The sequence below is a fragment of the Oryctolagus cuniculus genome, chromosome 13 (assembly GCF_964237555.1).
Source record: "Oryctolagus cuniculus chromosome 13, mOryCun1.1, whole genome shotgun sequence".
Lineage (NCBI taxonomy): Eukaryota > Metazoa > Chordata > Mammalia > Lagomorpha > Leporidae > Oryctolagus > Oryctolagus cuniculus.
Genome location: NC_091444.1, coordinates 80734566 through 80755870, shown reverse-complemented (window position 1 = coordinate 80755870; position 21305 = coordinate 80734566). Strand labels below are relative to the sequence as shown.

The window sequence follows — 21305 nt, the reverse complement described above, 5'->3', positions numbered from 1 at the left end:
TTTTAAAAAAAGTATTTTCTCTACAAAGAATCTTATCAGCTATACAAAAATCTGCACAGTTTTTTTATACTGAAGCTAATATTGAGCTGCACTTGAATTCACATTCTTAGCAAAACAACTGCCTGAGCACACACGCACACTCCACACTCATCATTACAGGATAGCCATTTATTCTTCATCTTCATCCTCTTCCTCATCATCTTCATCTTCTTCCTCTTCCTCTTCTTCCTCCTCATCTTCAGGTTCATTCTTCTTCTTTGAGCCTGTGGGCCTACCAGGGCCCTTCTTTCCCGCTTCACTTTTGCCCTTGGCACGGTATGCAGCAATATCCTTTTCATATTTCTCCTTTAGCTTAGCTGCTTTCTGTTCATATGGTTGTTTATCTTTGGCTGACTGTTCAGACCACATCTCACCCAATTTTTTTGCAGTGTCCCCAATGGACAGGCCAGGGTGTTCACTTTTGATCTCTGGGCGATGTTCAGAGCAAAAGAAAAAGAAGGCAGATGGTGGTCTTTTAGGAGCATTAGGATCCTTTTTCTTTCCCTTCTTAGCACCCTTGGGAGGAACGTAATTTTTCATCTCCCTGTCATAATGAGCTTTATCACTTTTTGCCATATTTTCAAACTTGGACTTTTCCTTTGCAGACATGGTCTTCCATCTCTCCGAGCATTTCTTAGAGAATTCTGTGAAACTGACCGAAGAGTCAGGGTGTTTCTTCTTGTGCTCTTCCCGGCACATCTGCACGAAGAAGGCATAGGAGGACATTTTGTCCCTCAGCTTGTTGGGGTCTCCTTTACCCATGACAACGGAACGGCGGCCACCTGGTGCGAGTTGTTCCTCAGACTCCCGCAGAGCGGCCAGATCCGACGGCATTGCTTCTTTCCCTCAGCTCCGGCATGAACTCAGGATGTGAGGGCGATCTGGCTGCGACATCTGTCACCCCATTGATCGCCAGGGTTGCTTCGGCTGATCTGGCTGGCTAGGCGGGTGTCCCCTTCCTCCCTCACCAATCCACGTGCGTCCCTCCTGAAGCTGTGTGCTCGGTCGAAGAGGACGACCTTCCCCGCTAGAGGAGGACCGGTCTTCGGTCAAGGGTATACGAGTAGCTGCGCTCCCCTGCTAGAACCTCAAAACAAGCTCTCAAGGTTTTGGTTTTATATTTAGACTTTTAATTTACCTTGAGTTGCTTTTACATAGTGTATGAGGTGTTGGGGTATCTTTTCAGGCTTCTACATATGGATAATCACTTTCCTTTAAACCATTTGCTAAAGGGATTCTTCTTTCTCCTGTTTGTTTTATTTCCTTTATTAAATAGGGGTTGGCTGTAGAAAAGTCAGTTTATTTCAGCTGCCTATTTTTTCCATTGAACTATGTGTCTGTTTTTCCAACAGTGCTAACACTGCTTCTATTTTTTTAAGATTTCTTTATTTGAAAGGCCAGATGCTTCTTCCAAGTCTCTCATGTGGGTGCCAGCACCCAAGAACATGGTCCATCTTCCACCAATTTCCCAGGTGCATTAGTAGGGAGCTGGATTGGAAGTGGAGAACCTGGTCTTCTAGCAACAACATATGGGATGCATGCACAGCAGGACAAGGCATTAACCTACTACACCACAGCATCAAACCCTTCCTTATTTACTTCTGCTGTGATCTTTCATTATTCACTTTTCTACTGCCCCACAACTTGACTCATTCCTGTTTTTTTTTTTTTTTTTTTTTTTTTTTTTTTTTTCTGGGTCCTGGAGGATGGTAGTAGGTTGCTTCTGGGATATCTTTTTTATGTTAGTAGATACTTGGTAATCTAAAATCATAGTTTTTACTTTCTATATTTCTCTGCTAATCACAGGGACCTTCTAGATGACAGCAGAAAATGCTAGCAGAAATGAGGATATATTAATTTGCTAAGAAAATACCACAGAGAATATGATTTAAATCATGGAATTTTACTTCTCAGAGTTGTAGAGTTTGAAAATATCAGATCAAGATGCTAATAGGCTCGATTTTTCCAGAAGCCCTTCTCTGATGTGACAGACACATCTATCATTTGATCTGCTTAAAAGCACTTTGTTCAGGTAGAGTTATGTTGGTGGTTAGCACTTCAGTGTTTGAGTTTTAGGGAGGCACATTTCAGTCCACAACAGCAAAGGGGCCCTGTGGTCTACTTCAATGACAGCCATCTCTGCGGAGGACAGAAAGTTTGAAATCAGCATTAGGAGTTCTCACAGTATTACTGTCAGTGCTATCTCCATCAAATGTGCATTCATGTACACACAAACAAAACTACCTGTACACATAAACACATTCAACAGTGGAAATGCCTGATGGTTGTGTAAAGGTAACATCAATATAATAATCCATAAGATGGCCTATTAGCAGACATTAAAAGAGAATTAGAAAGAATGACAACAAAATCTGCAGTTACCTATATTTATGTCTATATGTATGATATTCAGTATTTATAGTTGCTAAAAGATGAATACTGATGTGTGGAAATAAAAGCTAAACCTTACCTTGCAATATTGCAGCCTAGTCTACATGAAAGATGTCTTCCTAAAACCTTTCCCTGGGCCCACTCTGTGGCATAGTAGATTAAGCATCCACCTGCAGCACCAGCATCCCACATGGGCACCAGTTTGAGTCCCTGCTCCTGCACTTCCAATCCAGCTCTTTGCTAATGGCCTAGGAAAGCAGTGGAATATGCCCTGAGTGCTTGGGCCCCTGCACCCATGTGAGAGACCTGGAGGAAGCTGCTGACTCCTGGCTTCTGGCACCTGGCTTCAGATCGGCCCAGCTCCAGCCATTCTGGCCATTTAGGGGTGAACCAGTGGATAGCAGACCTCTCTTTCTCTTCCTCTCTATATCTGTCACTCTGCCTCACAATAAATAAATACATCTTTTAAAAATCTTTCCCTTTTTAAATTTCTTAATTGTTTTAAAGATTTATTTATTTATTTATTTACAAGTTGAGTTACAGACAGAGAGGAGAGCCAGAGAGAAAGAGAGAGGTCTTCCATCTGATGTTCACTCCCTAATTGATTGCAACTGCCAGAGCTGTGCTGATCCGAAGCCAGGAGCCAGGAGCTAGTTCCAGGTCTCCCAGATCGGTACAGGGGCCCAAGGACTTGGGCCATCTTCTACTACTTTGCCAGGCCATAGCAGAGAGCAGGATCAGAAGTGGAGCAGCTGAGTATTGAACCGGCCCCCATATGGGATGCTGGAGCTTCAGGCCAGGGTGTTAACCTGCTCCACCACAGCACCAGTCCAACATTTAGAATTTCTGATACTCTAAAGTAGCAAAGGACTGCATTACATCTAGGAAAGATGTATTTAAAAATTATAAATCTAGTGCATTTTAGCAGAAGTCCTAACAAATACTTCTGATTTTCTCAACATTATGTATAAATAAATGATAGAATCAGTCATTGTCAGATTAATAGAAGTAGTTTGAGAGGATTGTCTCTCTTTCAATTGTGTTGAATAGTTTGAGAAGCATTAGTTCTTTAAAAGACTTGTAGAATTCAATAGTGAGGCTGTCTGATCCTGGACTTTTCTTTCTTGGGAGGGTCTTTATTACTCATCCAATCTCTGTCTTGGTTTTTGATTTGTTTAGCTTTTCTATGTGTCTTCATGACTCAATTTTGGTATATTGTGTATGTCCAGGAATCTGTTGATTTTTCCTCTAGGTTTTCCAATTTGTTAGCCATCACAACAGGTGCCCGCATCATATATTGCAGTGCTAATCTGAGTTTTGGGTACTCCACTTCCAAATCAGTTTCATGTTAATATCCCTGGGAAGAAATGGATAATAGCTCAAATTCTTTCCTTCTTGTCATCTAATTTGGAGAACTGTAACCTCAATGGGGACTTGAAACCTGGTCTTGCACAGTTGTAGCCATATAGAAAGTGAACCAGCAGATGGGATATCTCTCTGCTTCTCTTTCCTTCTCTCTTTGTCTCTGTGTCTCTCTGCCATTTTTTATCATATTAAAATATTTAATTACTTATTTGAAAGAGTTACAGAGAGAGGGAGAGACAGAAATCTTCCACCACCTAATTCATTTTTGAGATGACTTTAATAGCCAGAGTGTGGCCAGGTTGAAGCCAGGAGCTTTTCCTCCGATGTGCGTGGCAGCATCCCAGCACTTGGGCCAACTTTCCCTGCTTTTTCAGTCCATTGGTAAGGAGCTGGATCAGAAATGGAATAGCTGGTACTTGAACTGGTGCACATACAGGATGGCAATGTAACAGATAGCAACTTTGTCCACTGCACCACGACCACCAGCTCCTCTTTCTGCCTTTCCAATAAATAAATCTTTTGAAAAAGAATTTAAGGTAGTAAAAGTCATCATGACTGAGCAATGGCAAATTTATTGAAGTGATCGACTTTCTTAAAGGTCTATTTATGAATTTGAAAGGCAGCACTAGAAAGAGAGAGTGGGAGAGATGGATCTTCCTCCTGGTTTGTTCACTCCTCAAATGGCTGCAATGACTGTGGCTAGGACAGACTGATATCAGGAGCCAGGGGCTTCTTCCAGGTCTCTCATATGGGTGCAGGAGCCCCAATATTTGAGTCACCCTGTGCTGCTTTTCCAGACACATTAGCAGGGAACTGGATCCGTTTGGAGCATTAATGTCTATGATACTCTCCTTGCAGTTGAAGGATTTAGAATCCATTTTGATTATGGGTGGGCTAAGTACAACAGCTCCCAATTGTCCAAGGTTTGGATTAGATGGGTTCTGAGAAATTTTGTTAAAATAGTTATTAATCATAACTCTGAGCTTAAGCTTTTCTTACCAAATTTTCATGTTTGCTGATGTTTATATCTATGGGAAAATTGGGTCTCTGGATTGCAACCAATGAAAGCATCCAGACTAACAGTAATAAGGTCAACAGTCAGCAGAATGATGTCCAGCTGAACTGAAATAGCTTTTCTTATTTGGTAGAGGGGTTACCTCCTGCATTATACTGACATACTGACATAGACAGTAGATATTGGAGCCTGTCTCTTCTGCCAAATGGAGAATGCCGCATTTTGATCCATCGTATATATATTTATATATTATAATATATATTATATATTTCTATACATAATATGGAATTACATATAATTATCATAAATATATAATATATAATTATATATAAATATTATATATGAAATTATTTATATATAAATATATAATTATTTCTGATCCAGCTCCATACCAATGGATTGAAAAAGCAGTGAAAGATGGTCCAAGTGCCTGGGTTGCTGCCACACACATTGGAGGAGGAGCTCCTGGCTTCAACCTGGCCACACTCTGGCTATTGAAGTCATCTCAATAATATATATATATATATATAATATATATAATAGTTATAGTAAATTATATAATATTATCTGTTTATAATTATTATATATTATATAATATATTATATGATAAAGCATAATATATTTTATATATGAATATATTTATATACATAAATATATATAAATAAATGTAAATATATATATATAGAATTTATTTACGTATTTGACAGGTGTACTTACAGACAGTGAGAGGAAGAGACAGAGAGAAAGGTCTCATATGCTCATTTACTCCCCTAATGACTGCAATGTCTGCAGCTGGGCCAATCTGAGCTAGGAGCTTCCAGGTCTCCCACATTTTGGCAGGGACCAAAGCACTTGGAACAGCTTCTACTGCTTTCCCAGGCTATTGCAGAGAGCTGGATGGGAAAAGGAGAAATGGGGACTAGAACTGGTGCTCATATGGGGTACCAGCACTGCAGGTAAAGGATTACACCACTGCACCACAGTGCTGGCCCCAGTCTATCCTTTATTAAGGAGATCTCAGTAATCATGTTCAGGTATTGCTGTCCTATATTCATGGCCAAAGTCCTAGCAGACAACATGGTTTGGAGAATCGTAAGCACAAGGTGTGTAGGAGACTTCATTTCTCATACAGCACAGTTAATAACAAGGTTCCAAGAGGGGAAATTACTTGCATCATAGTCTTTGAGAACTAATGGACATCACAGGTGATCTAAAGAATTTAGAAGGTTTGTGAGCCCCTAGAGTGAAAAAGTCACAGGGAGCACAAGGACAGTGCCTAGAGTTTATTTTGATGGATTTTAGCCCCTTTCATTGGAGGGAGGCCCGAAGAAGCTGGACTGATTAGTAAACCTCAGAAGTGTCTTTTCAATGTGAAGGCAAACTGAGACTGAGGGGTTTTTGGAAAAACGTTGAACAAAAGACATTTCCCACACTTGGTTAAAACACATCATTTATCTACTGATTTTCATCAAATCTGTTAACATTAGGTATAAGGTACAGTGGACATGGTGGATGGCATATAGCAATATGATTTTAGTAATATATCATGAGGTGCTTTTTTTAAATGGATTTAGCAGGTAAAATTGGGCTACCTAATGGGATGTAGCTGGAATAATCACCTTTTTGTTAAATAAATCTGAGGTAATAAATGTTAGTGTATGAAGACATTGAGTTTTCTGTTATTGGGCCTTCTTGGTTATTTTAATCTGGGATCTGCGAATTCTCATTTTCTTTATTTTATTCCTCATCATGTCGGACCAACTCTGCTGCTTTGGGGATTTTTTTAGTACATCTGACATTTGGAAATTTAGACAATAGTATAGTTAAAATGAGATGTACCAAGTAAAGTATTTTTATTCTGATACATATTTTGGAATTCTTCTAAAATTCCTATTGAGTATCCTTGTTAAATTTAGTTGCATCCCAGGTTAAGACTTATTGGAGGCAGGCGCCATGGCTCAATAAGCTAATCCTCCACCTGCGGTGCAGGCACACCAAGTTCTAGTCCTGCTGGGAGAGCCAGATTCTGTCCCAGTTGCTCCTCTTCCAGTCCAGCTTTCTGCTATGGCCCAGGAGTGCAATGGAGGATGGCCAAAGTGCTTGGGCCCCGTACCTGCATGGGAGACCAGGAGGAAGCACTTGGCTCCTGGCTTTGGATCAGCGCCATGTGCCAGCCGCAGCACACTGGCGGCAGCGGTCACTAGGGGGTAAACCAACAGAAAAAGGAAGACCTTTCTCTCTGTCTCTCTCACTGTCCACTCTGCCTGTCAAAATAAAAAATAATTTTTATAAAAAGACTTATTGGAGCCACTTTAGTGATTATACCCATGAAACTTTGTTAATAAATGCAAATAGAACCTGGGAAAATTGATGTATATCTTATGCTGTAGAGACTTAAGATTGAACATCTTTTTTTAATCTTTTTTAATTATATAATTTAAAAACAAATTTGAGATTTTTTTTTTACTTTACTAAGTCACAGCTCTGGCCCCATTAATATGACTTAACAATGTTTTTTCCTCTCAGACTTATCTCTATTGTTTCAGTTAACTGCATGCCTTTTCTTTACATTCAGATTCCCTCAGCTCTCAAAGCTTATTCATCTTAATTCTGTTGTTCCTATTTCCCTCCCTTTTATTCTGTCCCTAGGCTAATTGAGGTCATGATTCTCCATTCCTTCTGTGTGGTGTCACAGTAGGCTTGAAGTGTTCTTTTTCTCTTCTGATTTCTAAAGAAAGAAATTATGTATTCCCCCAGTTTAGATATTTTAATAATGCACTCTAAAACAAAGGTTAAATGTTCTTAATTTGACAAGAATTTTCAGGGCCAGTGGTGTGGCATAGTGGGTAGAGCCACCACTTGCAGTGCTGGCAGCTCATATGGATCCAGATCTCTGCTAAAGCCTGGGAAAGCAGTAGAAGATGGCCCAAGTCCTGGGCCCCTGCACCCATGTGGGAGACCTGGAAGAAGCTCCTTGCTCCTGGCTTTGGATTGGCACAACTCTGGCCATTGCAGCCAACTGGGGAGAGAACCAGTGGATGGAAGACCCCTCTCTCTTCTCTGCCTCTCTCTGTGCAACTCTGACTTTAAAATAAATAAATAAATCTTTAAAAAAAGAATTTTTTCTAATTTTAGATTTGTTCTACTTCATTGCCACTTCAGGGTGTGTGTAAGGAGTGCATATCCAGTTTTTCTATTTTGGAATTTTGGGATTTTGTATTAGCTCTGCTGTGTATTCATTTTTCTTGAGCATTGGTGATATCTTCTCCTTAGTTGTATTAAGAGAGAGAGCAATAGCCCTCATGTCTTTTTAGGTAAGTAAGACATATTAAAAACAGAGCATTCAGTATACATTCATAGTAGTTTGACTTGTTCAATTGATTTACGTGACCTCCCTTGGACATTCTTGGTCTTTGCTGTACAACTTTCTATACTCATTAATTCTTTGATATTCCCAAATCCAGAAAATGAATGACTCAACAGCTGTGTTCCTGTATTTGCTGGGACTCAGGGTAAGAAGCAAAGTGGAGGTGTTCAGGAATCTAAAGGTACATGCTACATAGCAAAGCACATCATTTCCTATACAAAGTGACTGGGAAATCCAGAATCTTTTGCACACATATTGGATCCTGAACTATTACTGGACTATTCAGTAAGATTTTAATGTATTTATTTTCTGTGTGTGTGTTTGTATTTCTAAATAAACTCTGCTGGGCTACTTAACATTAACATGTATTGCAGAATTCTTTCATCAGTTTTTACTTTTAAAAAGTTTCTCTTTCAGTTTTATGGGAGAGGGTAGAAGTTTTCTGCTATGTAACTGAAAATTCATTCATTCATTAAACTTAAAAATATTTGTTGCAAATGGGTGGAATACTATTAATTCTTGTGTGATTTTCATGAAACTAAATACATTCTCTATTTTGTTTTGCTTAAAATTTCTGCATGTGTGGACTTCTTTTTTCCTTCTTGCCCCAAATCCCTTTGTGTATTGGGATGGCAAATGGGTTTTACACTGGACAAAACATGTTATTTTGGCAAAAAAGTACTTAGCGTTCCTGCTTCAAGTATTCAAATATTGCATTGGAAATCAGTATATTTGTTTACTGTACAAATGTCCTTCATACAATTTTGTAATCTTCTGGGATGGGAGAGGAAGCAGGAAATAGGAGGATTATGGGTGGGAGGGATGTTTTGGGGAGGGGAAGCCACTGTAATCCAAAAGCTGTACTTTGGAAATTTATATTTATTAAAAAAATTAAACAATTTTGTAATCTTCATCTTCCTTTTTATTTCATCCTTTTTAAAAAAAGATTCATTTATTTTACTTGAAAGTCAGAGTTACACAGAGAAGGAGAGAGAGAGAGGGAGAGCAGTCTTCCAACCACTGGTTCACTCCCCATTTGGCCACAATGGCTGGAGCTCTGCCAATACAAAGCCAGGAGCCAGCAGCTTCTTTTGGGTCTCCTATGCAGGTGCAGGAGCCCAAGGGCCTGGGCCATCCTCTACTGCTGGATAGTAAGTCTTACTTGCCTAAAAAGATGGATAGTAATTTGAGTAGCCAGGACTTGAACTGGCACCCAATTGGAATGTCAGCACTGCAAGCCACAGCTCTACTTGCTACTCCACAGCATCGGCCCCCTAAATTCTTATGAGTATTGCTACACGATTGGAATTTATAATTGATAATGCTGAACAATTGAAACTGTCTTATTTACAATTGTAGGACTGGATATGGCAGTTTTACTTGAAGTACAGTATGTAGCCTGCTTATTGTATGATTTTCGGAAAAGCATGCATTTATATATAACAGCAGATCTGTTAATCATTTAAAAGTGAATTGTCATGATTACCCAGATGTAAAGAATGCAATATGTGCTAATGAGTTAGCAGTCACAGACATTTAGAATTAGAGTGATTTTGGAACTTTTTCAATACTGCAGTTTTTATGAAAAACTAATAATTTTTTTATTTGACAGGTAGAGTTATATACAGTGAGAAATCAGAAAGGTCTTCCTTCCATTGGTTCAGTCCCCAAATGGCTGCCACAGTTGGAGCTGTGCCCATCCAAAGCCAGGAGTCAGGTGCTTTCTCCTGGTCTCCCATCCGGGTGCAGGGCCCAAGCACTTGAGCCATCCTCCACTGCCTTCCTGGGCCATAGCAGAAAGCTGGACTGAAAGAGGAGCAACCAGGACTAGAACACTTTGCCCATAAGGGATACCAGCACCACAGGTGGAGAATTAAACAAGTGAGCCACGGCGCTGGCCCCCGATAAATTTACTCTTAACAAAATATCAAAATATCTTATTTAGTATAAAGTTAGTAGTGAAAAGAGACTACCTTGTTGAACACAGAAATTTGAGATTATATTTCTTGGTATTAATTTGCATCTTAAGGCTTATTGCCTAGTTTATTTCAACATTTCCATCTAATATTACTAATAATATCTTGTACTTAGTGGTTCACTGTGTGCCAGACAATATTCTTTTGATTTTTTAAAAGATTTATTTATTTATTTATTTGGAAGTCAGAGTTACACAGATAGTGAACAAGAGGAAGAGAGAGAGAGAGAGAGGTCCTCCATCTGCTGGTTCACTCCCCAGATGGCCTAAAAGGTCAGAGATATGCCAATCTGAAACCAGGAGCCAGGACCTCTTCAGGGTCTCCCATGCAGATTCAGGGGCCCAAGGACTTGGGCCAACTTCCTACTGCTCTCCCAGGCTATAGCAGACAGCTGAATGGAAAGTGGAGCAGCCTGGACTTGAACCGGCCTCCATATGGGATGCCCCCACTGCATGCAGTGGCTTTACTAGGTACACCACAGCACTGGCCTCAAGACAATGCTCTAAAATGATGCATTAATTATTCCCAAATATTGAAAAGTGGCATGGTACACATTTGAATGTGTTGTTTTGTACTAGTTGTAGAAACAGTTTAAAATATATTTATATTTAAAAATGTAAGCTTTGATCTAAAGGTTTACTTTCCCTTAAGGTGCCTGTTTGGAAACTGAGAGATCATTGAAGTCTCAAGATAGAGTACAACTGATCTTATCCAAGCCTCCTTTATCACATGAGGATGCTAAATGCCAAGCCCAGAGAAGTTAAGTGAACTGTTCAAGGTCACATAGGTAAGTTGTGGCAGGGATAATTCTGTATTAGCATTAGGTATCCTGATACATAGGCCACTGTTCTGTCAATTTTGTACTCCTTCTGGAGTTAAAGATTCTAAGTTGTGGAAAATTGAATTTGGAAATTTAGTGGTTGCTATGTTGTTATGGTGAGAAATTTCTGTGTATAGCTATGAGTTGCTTAAATTTTATTCAATATATTTTTCTAGTATGTTTGCTATTTATTTGAAATGTATAACAAGTAGCTTCATCTATTTGCCAAAAGAATTTTTTGAAGATTTATTTATATTATTTGAAAGTCAGAATTACACAGAGAGAGAAGGACAGGCAGAGAGAGTGGTCTTCCATTCACTGGTTCACTCCACAGTTGGCCTCCATGGCTGGGGCTGTGCTGACTGGAAGGCAGGAGCCAGGAGCCTCTTCCTGGTCTCCTATACAGGTGCAGGGGCCCAAGGACTTGGACCATTTTATAATGCTTTCCCAGGCCATAGCAGAGAGCTGGATAGGAAGTGGAGCAGCCAGGTCTTGAACTGATGCCCCTATGGAATACCAGCACTGCAGGTGGCAGCCTCACCCACTATGGCACAGTGCCAGCCCTTGCCAAAAGAATTTATAGAAGCTATTCCATATATACACTTAACAATTATTTAGTTACTTGACACGAACTATCCCTGCATATTTGAAAATTTTGAATGGTATCACTTGGGTTTTAAGAATGTTATATTTTAGGTCTCTTAATATTTTTAGTGATGATGTTTTAAAGGCCCTTTCTGTTTTATGAAAAATGATAAGGATTTTGTTTTACAATGGCCATAGTATTACTACTTAAAGCAATAGATTAAATAACACTTTTAAACAAAGTGATTTAATACTGAATTCTAACACACTGGTATATTTTAAAGTGAGAAACCGGATTTCTTTCAGATATTCTAAAGAAGAATGATAATCAAAATTGAAGACATCTACAGTTTTTAATCACTTGTTTTAAATATTGGTCATAATGGTCCAATTTTGAGTTTAATTTTAATTAGCTTTTAAATGATTCAATATGTTTTATAGAAAAAATTCGGAGAACATAATTATATACTCAACCTCCCTCCCTTCTTTTTCCTTCTTTGTCATTTTTTTTAGCTTATGAAATGACATTTTCAGTTTACATTACATTAAAAAGGGTTGTTGAGTCAAGGGACAAGTTTAACAGGCAAAAAGCAAAAAGATCCTAATTTAGAGGGAATACAGACAATGGCTCTAAACAATATTTGAATATCACATCTAAACAATATTTGAAGAAATTGATAAATATTTTAATTTCTCCTACTAAAATGCTCAAAGTCTTTAATGATTTATCAAATATTAGTGCAAAATTATGGATTTAAATGATCCCAAAAAGTGATGAATTTTTGTGTAATAAAGTCCAATTTTTGTCAAGGCTTTTTGACAGTCTCACAGAAAACTTATGTTTGTGAATGGGAAGAATAATACCAAAATATCCATACTACCAAAAGCAATTTGCAAATTCAATGCAATCCCAATCAACATACCAACGATGTTCTCAGAGCTAGAAAAAATGATGCTAAAATTCACATAGAAACATGAGAGATGCTTAACATCTAAAGCAATATTATAAAGCAAAAAAAAGCTGGAGACATCACACCATATTTTAAGACATATTACAGGGGTCAGCACTATGACAAAGCAGGTAAAGTCACTGTCTGCAGTGCCGGCATCTCATATGGGTGCCAGTATGTTTCCCAGCTGCTCCACTTCTTATACCCCTCTCTGGTATAGCCTGAGAAAAAAGTAGAAAATGGCCAAAGTCTTTGGGCCCCTGCACCTGCATAGAGACCTGGAAGAAGCTCCTGACACTTGGATTCAGATCAACAGAGCTCCGGCCATTGTGGCCATTTGGGGAGTAAACCAGTGGATGGAAGACCTCTCTCTCTCTCTGCCTCTACCTCTCTGTAACTCTGCCTTTCAAATAAATAAACTGCAAAAAAAAAGAAGAAGAAGTGTTAGCACTGATATAATAACAGACACATAGTTCAATGGAAAAGACTTGGTAGCATAGAAATAAACCCAAATTTCTACCAGCAACTCATATTTAACAAAGGAACTAAAATGAACTGGAGAAAGAAGAATCTCTTTCACAAGTGGTGCAGAGGAACTTGATTATCCATATGTAGAAGCCTGAAAAGAGACTCCAACATCTCTTACACTATGTGAAAGTGAACTCATAGTGAATTAAAATGTAATCATAAGACCCAAACCCAAGTAAACATAGGGGAACTCTAAATATTGTCAACACACAATAGCTTTTGGGTAAGATTCCAATAGCAATAGTCACAAAAATAAAAACAGAGACATTTGAGTATATCCAACTAAGATACTTCTTCACAACAAAGTAAACATCAGAGTGTAGATACAATGAACAGATGGCAGGAAAAATTAAAACTCTGAATGTTTACAGATTTCCAGAACATTTACATGAATTGGAAAAACTCCAAAAAATACAGTGAAGAAACATCTGAATAGACATTTCTCAGAAGAAATGTAAATGGTCAAAACATGTGAATATGCCCGATGTCACTAGCCATTATGTAAATATAAATCAGAGCACCATATCAGTCTCCAACACCTGTGGGAGAATACAACACTCAGGTGTTTGTGTGTGCAGCAAGTGGGTTTAGAGGACCCTGTTCACCTCTGGAGAGCAGAGTCTACAGGGAGGTAAAGAAACCTTACTGCGCAGGGGCATGCTAATCTTCTCTGTATCGTTCCAATTTTAGTATATGTGCTGCCGAAGCGAGAAAGAGATGAAAAGAATTTATCTCAGCTAGCCACTAATATTCAAGAAACAAGGTCTTCAGGAAAGCCAACTCAACTGACATTTTCATGTCATTGTTAAATAAAGGAAAAATTATCTAGGTTCAGCAATACGTAGTTTATAAGAGAAAGACTACAGAGTAATTTCCTTGGCATAGAAATAACTTTGTCTTTTTTTTTTTTTTATCTATGAGGGCTTGCTATCAGCACCACACACCCACATCCCATATACAAATGCCTGGCTTGAGTGGTAGCTTCTCTGCTTTGAGGCAAGTTTCTGCTAGTGTGCACCCTGGGAGGAGACGGAGGATGGCAGAAGTGCTTGGGTCCTTGCACCCAAATGGGACATCCAGAATGAATTCCCAGTTCCTGGTTTTGGCTTGGTCAAGCTTTGGCTATTGCAAGTGTCTGGGGAGTGAAACAGTGGTTCCCTCTTCCTGTCACTCTGCCTTTCAAATCAATAACTGTTGTTGGTAATGACTAATAATGATATTCACTGATTGTCAAATTTTGAATCTATTAATTATAGACAATTTCTCTTTGTAATTTTAAACTTTCATAATGTTCTGTTGCCAATTTCATCACTAGAAATAAAAACTTTTCCTCAAAAAAAAAGAAACCTTACTGCTTTCCTAATGTGCTTATTAAGTTCTTGACCAGCGCCTGTTAGTCTTGCTACAAACTTTCTAGTCTTACTACTTTCCTTCTTCTTCCTCTTCTCTGTGACTTGTAAAATAGTATACATTCTATATACTGTGGATACTTTTGATTTATTTTATTCCTTCAGTCTCCTATGAAGTTCCTCCACAAAAGCACAGCCCTTAAGATATTCATTCATTTATGCAGTCTGCAGATTTCATGAGCTACTAAATTCCAAGTAGTATGTTAAAGGCAAGATCTGGGCCTAAGAGAAAAGTGGTCTAAATTCTGTGCCTAGAAGAGGATTTGGGACATAGTAGAACTTCAGTGAAGTGCTATGTGAATGACATGCACTCATTAAATGAGTAATCTAAAGCATACACTTCATTTAAGCAACACAGCAGCCCTACTCACCTCAGGTAGAGCAATTGAGAGGAATAATGTGAACAAAAATAAGACATCAATAAGTTGAATAATAACAGAGAAAAAACAAAATGAGATAGATGCCAACATTACTGAGCTATTTTTGAGGAATTAAATTGATAGAGGGGCTGGCATTGTGGCCAAGTGGGGAAAGCTGCAATCTGTGAGGCCAGCATAACATCTGAGTTCCACTTTGAGTTTAGGAATCTCCACTTCCAATTTAGCTCACTGCTAAACACCTGGGAAACCAGCAGAAGATGGACGAAGGACTTGGGTCCTTGCCACTGATGTGGGAGACTTGGATGAAGCTCCTGACTCCAGCATGCCCCAGGCTCAACTGTTGAAACTCTCTGGGGTGTGAGCTAGCAGATGAAAGCTATCTATGTCTTTCCCTCTCTCTCTAAATCCACCTTTCAAATAATAAAGATTTAATAAACAAATTAACTGATTTCAAAATACACAAAAACGTGAACAATACTATATCATTTTTATGCCAAACTGATAAAAAATAACAAATGCTAGAGAGCACATGGGAAAAGAAAACCGTCATATATGGTGGGTGAAAACACAAGTTAGTACAGATGTTATGCAGAACAGTATGGTCATTTCTTAAAAAGGATAAAAATTGGGCCGGCGCTGTTGTGCAGTGAGTTAAAGCCCTGGCCTGAAGGGCCAGCATCCCATTTGGGTGCCAGTTCTAGTTCCAGCTGCTCTTCTTCCAATACAGCTCTCTGCTATCTCCTGGGATAGCAGTAGAAGATGGCCCAAGTCCTTGGGCCCATGCACCCATGTGGGAGACCCAGAGGAAGCTCCTGTCTCCAGGTTTCAGAATGGCATAACTCTGGCCTTTGTAGTCATCTGTAGAGTGAACCAGCTGATGCAGGACCTCTCTGTGTCTCTACCTCTATTGTAACTCTTTCAAATAAATAACAAAAATTTCAAATAAGATAAAAATTGACCTACCATGTGAGAGTTATCTTGCTCTTGGCTATATATAATAAGGAAATTTTATTAGAAGGAAAGGAGGAGAGCATATCAAAGATACAGCAATTTTCCCATAACACAGCCACTATAACACAGTTCACTGCAGCCAGGATTTGAAACCAATCTAGCTGTCCATCAGTGAAAAACAATGGACAGGGCAACCTCTTTTAGATACAAAAAAAGAACAAAATATTATTAAATTAATTGAAATAAGCCAGAAGCAGGAACACAAATGTCACCTGGTCCTTGTCACATGTGGAAGTGAAAGAAGATAATGGATCTGAACACAGAACTGTGATTACTAGAGGCTGAGAAGGGAAGCAGCTAGGGATAGAGGGGGATTGGATAATAGGTATCAAAAATCAAAGAGGCAGAAAGAACTTCTGGTGTTCCATAATATAATGAGATGACTACATTCAACCATATTAGGTTCTGTGTAAAGAACTGAAGGAGAGGAGCTGGTAGTCTCAAATCATGGAGAAGAATTAGAAACTGTAGTTGCTTGGGGGCCAGCATTGTGGCACAGTGGGCTAACACCCTGGCCTGAAGCACCAGCATCCCATGTGGGTACCAGTTCTAGTCCTGGCTGCTCCTCTTCTGATCCAACTCTCTGCTATGGCCTGGGAAAGCAGTAGAAGATGGCCCAAGTCCTTGGGTCCCTGCACCCAAGTGGGAGATCTGGAAGAAGCTCCTGGTTCCTGGCATCAGATTGGCAGAGCTCCGGCCATTGCGGCCATCTGGGGAGTGAACCAGCAGAGGAAGACCTCTCTCTCTCTCTGCTGCTACTTCTCTCTGTAACTCTGTCTTTCAAATAAATAACTCTTTAAAAACTTAATAAAACTGTAGTTGCTTAGCTTGATCACTTTTTACTGCATAAATGTGTGCAAATATTGCACTACACCCTGTAATAATGCATGACTAGGACACATTAATCACAAATTATTTCAATGAAATTTTAAAAATTAGAAGCATTTCTTTATATTAACAATGAACTATTTGAAAATGAAATTAGAGAAACATTTCCATGCATAGCAGCATAAGAACCAGGAACCAATGTCTTCAATGTTATCAGTGATGAATCAGATTCACAGACCCCAGCACTCAGTTTTTGCCATATACCTTACCATGGCAATTGTGGGCATATAGTAGTAAATCAATGGACAGGAATCCTTTGTCTCTAAATCTGCTAAATAAATAAACATGGAATTCATCAAAGAAAAAGAGATATCAATTTGGATGCCAGGCACAAAAACACATGCACTTGAGCTATCCTCCAGTTTGTGATGCCAACAAATCTTTCAGACATGTTACATTTTCAGAGACTTTTCTGTAATCTTGCTAAGCTTTCTGGAAATCTGCCTTATAGCAAAGGGTTTCCCAATTCCATTACACTCATGATTTTTCTTTTGTGTGATATATTAGTTTACCATCTAGAGATAATTTATGGTACAAAACTTTTCTATGCATGCATGTTTTCTCATTTGTGAGTCTATTCATGGGAATTGAAGACTGATTTACAGCAGAAATACATTTTCCAAATTCATTGCATAGACTTTTGTTCCTTATGAATTCTCTGAAGTCTGTTGATGTCTAATTTCTGGCTAAAGGTTTTATTGTATTTACAGCATGCAAAGACTATCACCTTTTGTGAATTCTGTATCTATACAAGCCTGAAATAAAGAAAATGTTTTTGCACAATCAGTATACGCCTAAGAAACCACCTGTGTCAATTCTCTGATGTACCATTGACTTCTGACTCTAATAATATTTATAAGCTTTCTCCTTTACATGAGTCTCTGTTGGATAGGATGTGATTTCCAGCAAAAGGTTTTGTCACAATACTTACATGAATTTTGGAGAAAAGCTCTTCCACATTCATTATATTGTTAAGGTCTCTCCCTTGTTCAAATTCCATGATGGATTATGAGGCATTACCTATGTGAAATGACTTTCTCACATTTATTTCATTCATTAGATATATATGTTGTGCATTCTGATATAAGGAGAGATTTGGGCAGAGCTTTCCAACACTCATTACACCCATAAGGTTTCTCTCCCACGTGAATTCCCTGTTGTCGTATGAGGTATGGCTTCTAATTAAAGGGATTTTACTTTCAAAGGAGTTTTTCCCTATATGAATTTGATGATGTACAATGAGGGCTGAATTATGGTAAAAGGCTCTGAGTCATTACATTCATAAAATTGCTCCCCATGAGAATTCTTTTATGTTTGATGAGGTCTGATTTGCACCACAAAGGCTTATTCACATGTATTACATTCATGCATTTCTCCCCTTGGTGAATTCTCTAATATTTCATGAGATATAACTTGCACAAAAAGGTCGAGTAGAAAATTCCCTGTGTGGATACTCTGATATCTTATGAGTTATGAAGTACAGCAAAGAGGCTTTCCACCATCCTTCCATCCATAAAACCTACCTAAATTGAGCAACAAAGATATAGAAAACGTACACACACACATAACCAGATGGAAATGATATCAGTAATAAAGACCCTCGCCGCCAAGAAAACCCCAGGACTGGATGGCTTCACTGCTGAATTCTAACAGACATTTAAAGCACTAACTGCAATTCTTCTCAAGTTATTCAAAACAATTGAGAGAGAGGCGATTCTCCCAAATTCTTTCTATGAAGCCAACATCACCTTCATTCCTAAACTTGAAAAAAGTGCAACAAAGAAAGTAATTATAGACCAATTTCCCTGATGAACATACATGCAAAGATCTGCAACAGAATTCTGGCCAATTGAATCCAACAATGCATCAGAAAGATCATCCACCCAGACCAAGTGGGATTTATCCTTGGTATGCAAGGATGGAACCAAAGGCTTTTCCACAGTCATTTCATTTATAAGCTTTCTCCATGGTGTGAAGGCTCTGATACTTTCTGAGGTTTGACTTCTCAGCAAAGGTTTTTCCACAGTCGTTGCAATCATAAGGTTTTCCCCAGTACAAATTGTCTGATGCTTTGTGAGCTTTGATTTCTCAGCAAAGGCTTTTCCACAATGATTGCATTCATAAGGTTTCTCCCCTCTGTGAATTCTCTGATGATTTATGAGTTTTGCCTTCTGGCCAAAGGATTTTCCATAGTCATTGCATTCATAAGGTTTCTCACCTGTGTGAATTCTCTGATGATTTATGAGGTGTTTCTTCTGGCCAAAGAACTTCCCACAGTCATTACATTTGTAAGATTTCAACCCTGTGTGAATTCTCTGATGTCTAATGAGATCTGACTTCTGGTGAGTGGTTTCCACACAATCATTACACACATGAGGGTTTTCCACAATATGAGTGCTGTGATGGAGGGTATGGCAGAATTTAATACTGAATGACTTCCCACAAGGTTTACATGCATAGGATTTCTTCCCTATATTTGGTCTATGATTCAGTCTAACATGTGATTGGTAAATGACAGGTTCCACAGTCCCAATATACTTATAAATGTTCTCTCTTTTCAGGTAAATACAATCAGAATTCCACAGTCAGTCAGCTGGGAGGGGTGGATGAATCCGGAAACAGCTGGTTTCCTTGTACTAAAACAAGCGCCATATCACAAAGGACTCTTACATTTCTTTTTCTTTTTTGCATTTTTCACATTTTCTTATTTATCATGGTTTGTAATAAATTTTCTGATGTGGGTTGTGGTTTTGAGGCTGGCTTAAGGCGTTCAGGGAACCAGAGGAATGGTCTTTTTCAATTAGGGCACAGCTGTTGGCTCTCTCCAATTCTGGCTTTCTGTCATTGCTTTGGGTGCCTCAGCCAATTTTTCGTTTTGAGCAACTTTTTCCCAAATGTTTTGTTGGTCTGAGTTGGTTTTGCCTTTTTCCTTTTCAAATTGTGTATTCTGATGCAATACAAACAAGGGTTTAGAACGAGGATCCATTATGAAATTGAAAAACAGAACATACTGGGTTTTGATGATTAGAAATCATAGGCAACATGACCAAGATGAGTTTTTGGGTTTTGGAAAATGACATAGAAACCTTCCACTGAGGGGCAGATATTAATTTCCTCCAAATCGAGAGTGAGTGCGATTTTCAGGTGAATTCAATCAGAATTCCACAGCCAGTCAGCTAGGAGGGGTGGATGAATCTGGAAACAGCTGGTTTTCTTGTGTCTAAATCAAGCCAAATATCACAAAGGACTCTTGCATTTCCTTGACTTTTTTCTCATTTTTCTTTTTTTCATGGTTTGTAATGAATTTTCTGATGTGAGCTTTGGTTTTGAGGCTGCAATATAGAGTTCAGGGCACCGGAGGAATGGTCTTTTTGAAACACGGCACAGCTGTTGGCGTGCTCCAATTCTGGCTTTTGTCATTGTTTTGGGTGCCTCAGCCGATTTGTGGTTTCTTGAGTGGCAATTTCCTAAATGATTTCTGGGTCTCAGTCGGTTTTGCCTTCTTATTTCCAAATTTTGTATTCTGATGCAATACAAGCAAGATTTTGGACAGAGTAGCCATTATGAAAGAAAAAAAAAAAAAAACACAGCAAATTGCCCTTTCAGGATTAGAAATCTATAGGCAACACGATCAAGATGAGTATCTGTGTTTTGGAAAATGGCATGGAAAGCTTCTGCTGAGGGGACAGATTCTAATTCCCTCCAAATTGAGTGTGAGAGCGATTTTGAGGTGAATTCAATCAGAATTCCAAAGTCAGTCTCTGGAAGGGGGGGATGAATCTGGTAACAGCCAGTTTCCTTGTGTCTAAATCCAGCCAAATATCAAAAAGGACTCTTGCATTTCTTTGGCTTTTTAACATTTCCCTTATTTATCATGGTTTGTAATGAATTTTATGATGTTAGGTTTGGTTTTGTGGCTGCAATATGCAGTTCAGGGCACTGGAGGAATGGTCTTTTTCAAACAGGGCACAGCTGTTGGCTTGCTCCAATTCTGGCTTGCTGTCATTGTTTTGGGTGCCTCAGCTGAAATTTGGTTTCTTGAGTTTCACTGCGATTTTCAGGTTAATTCAGTCAGATTTCCACAGGCAGTCAGCTGGAGGGGTGGACGAATCAGGGAACAGCCAGTTTCCTTGCAACTAAATCAAGCCCAATATCATTATGGATTCTTGCATTTCTTTGGCTTTTTTCTCTTTTTTCTTATTTATCATGGTTTGTAATGAATTTTCTGATGTGAGCTTTGGTTTTGAGGCTGGCATATTGAGTTCAGGGCACAAGAGGAAGGTTATTTTTCAATCAGGGCACAGCTGTTGGCTTGCTCCACTTCTGGCTTGCTGTCATTGTTTTGGGTGCCTCAGCTGATTTGTGGTTTCTTGTGTGGCAATTTCCCAAATGTTTTCTGGGTCTGAGTTGGTTTTGCCTTCTTCCTTCCAAATTTTGTATTCTGATGCAATGCAAAGAAGAGTTTGGACAGAGTAGCCATTATGAAATAAAAAACAGAGCAAATAGGCATTTGAAGCTTATAAATCTATAGGTAACATGACCAAGGTGAGTTTTTGTGTTTTGGAAAATACAGTGGAACAC

At 38.9% G+C, this 21305-nt stretch overlaps 1 pseudogene; it reads right to left on the bottom strand.

The window, feature by feature from the left end:
• Window positions 1–13682: 13682 nt before the first annotated feature.
• LOC138845109 (U6 spliceosomal RNA) lies at window positions 13683–13746 on the bottom strand (annotated as a pseudogene).
• Window positions 13747–21305: the final 7559 nt, after the last annotated feature.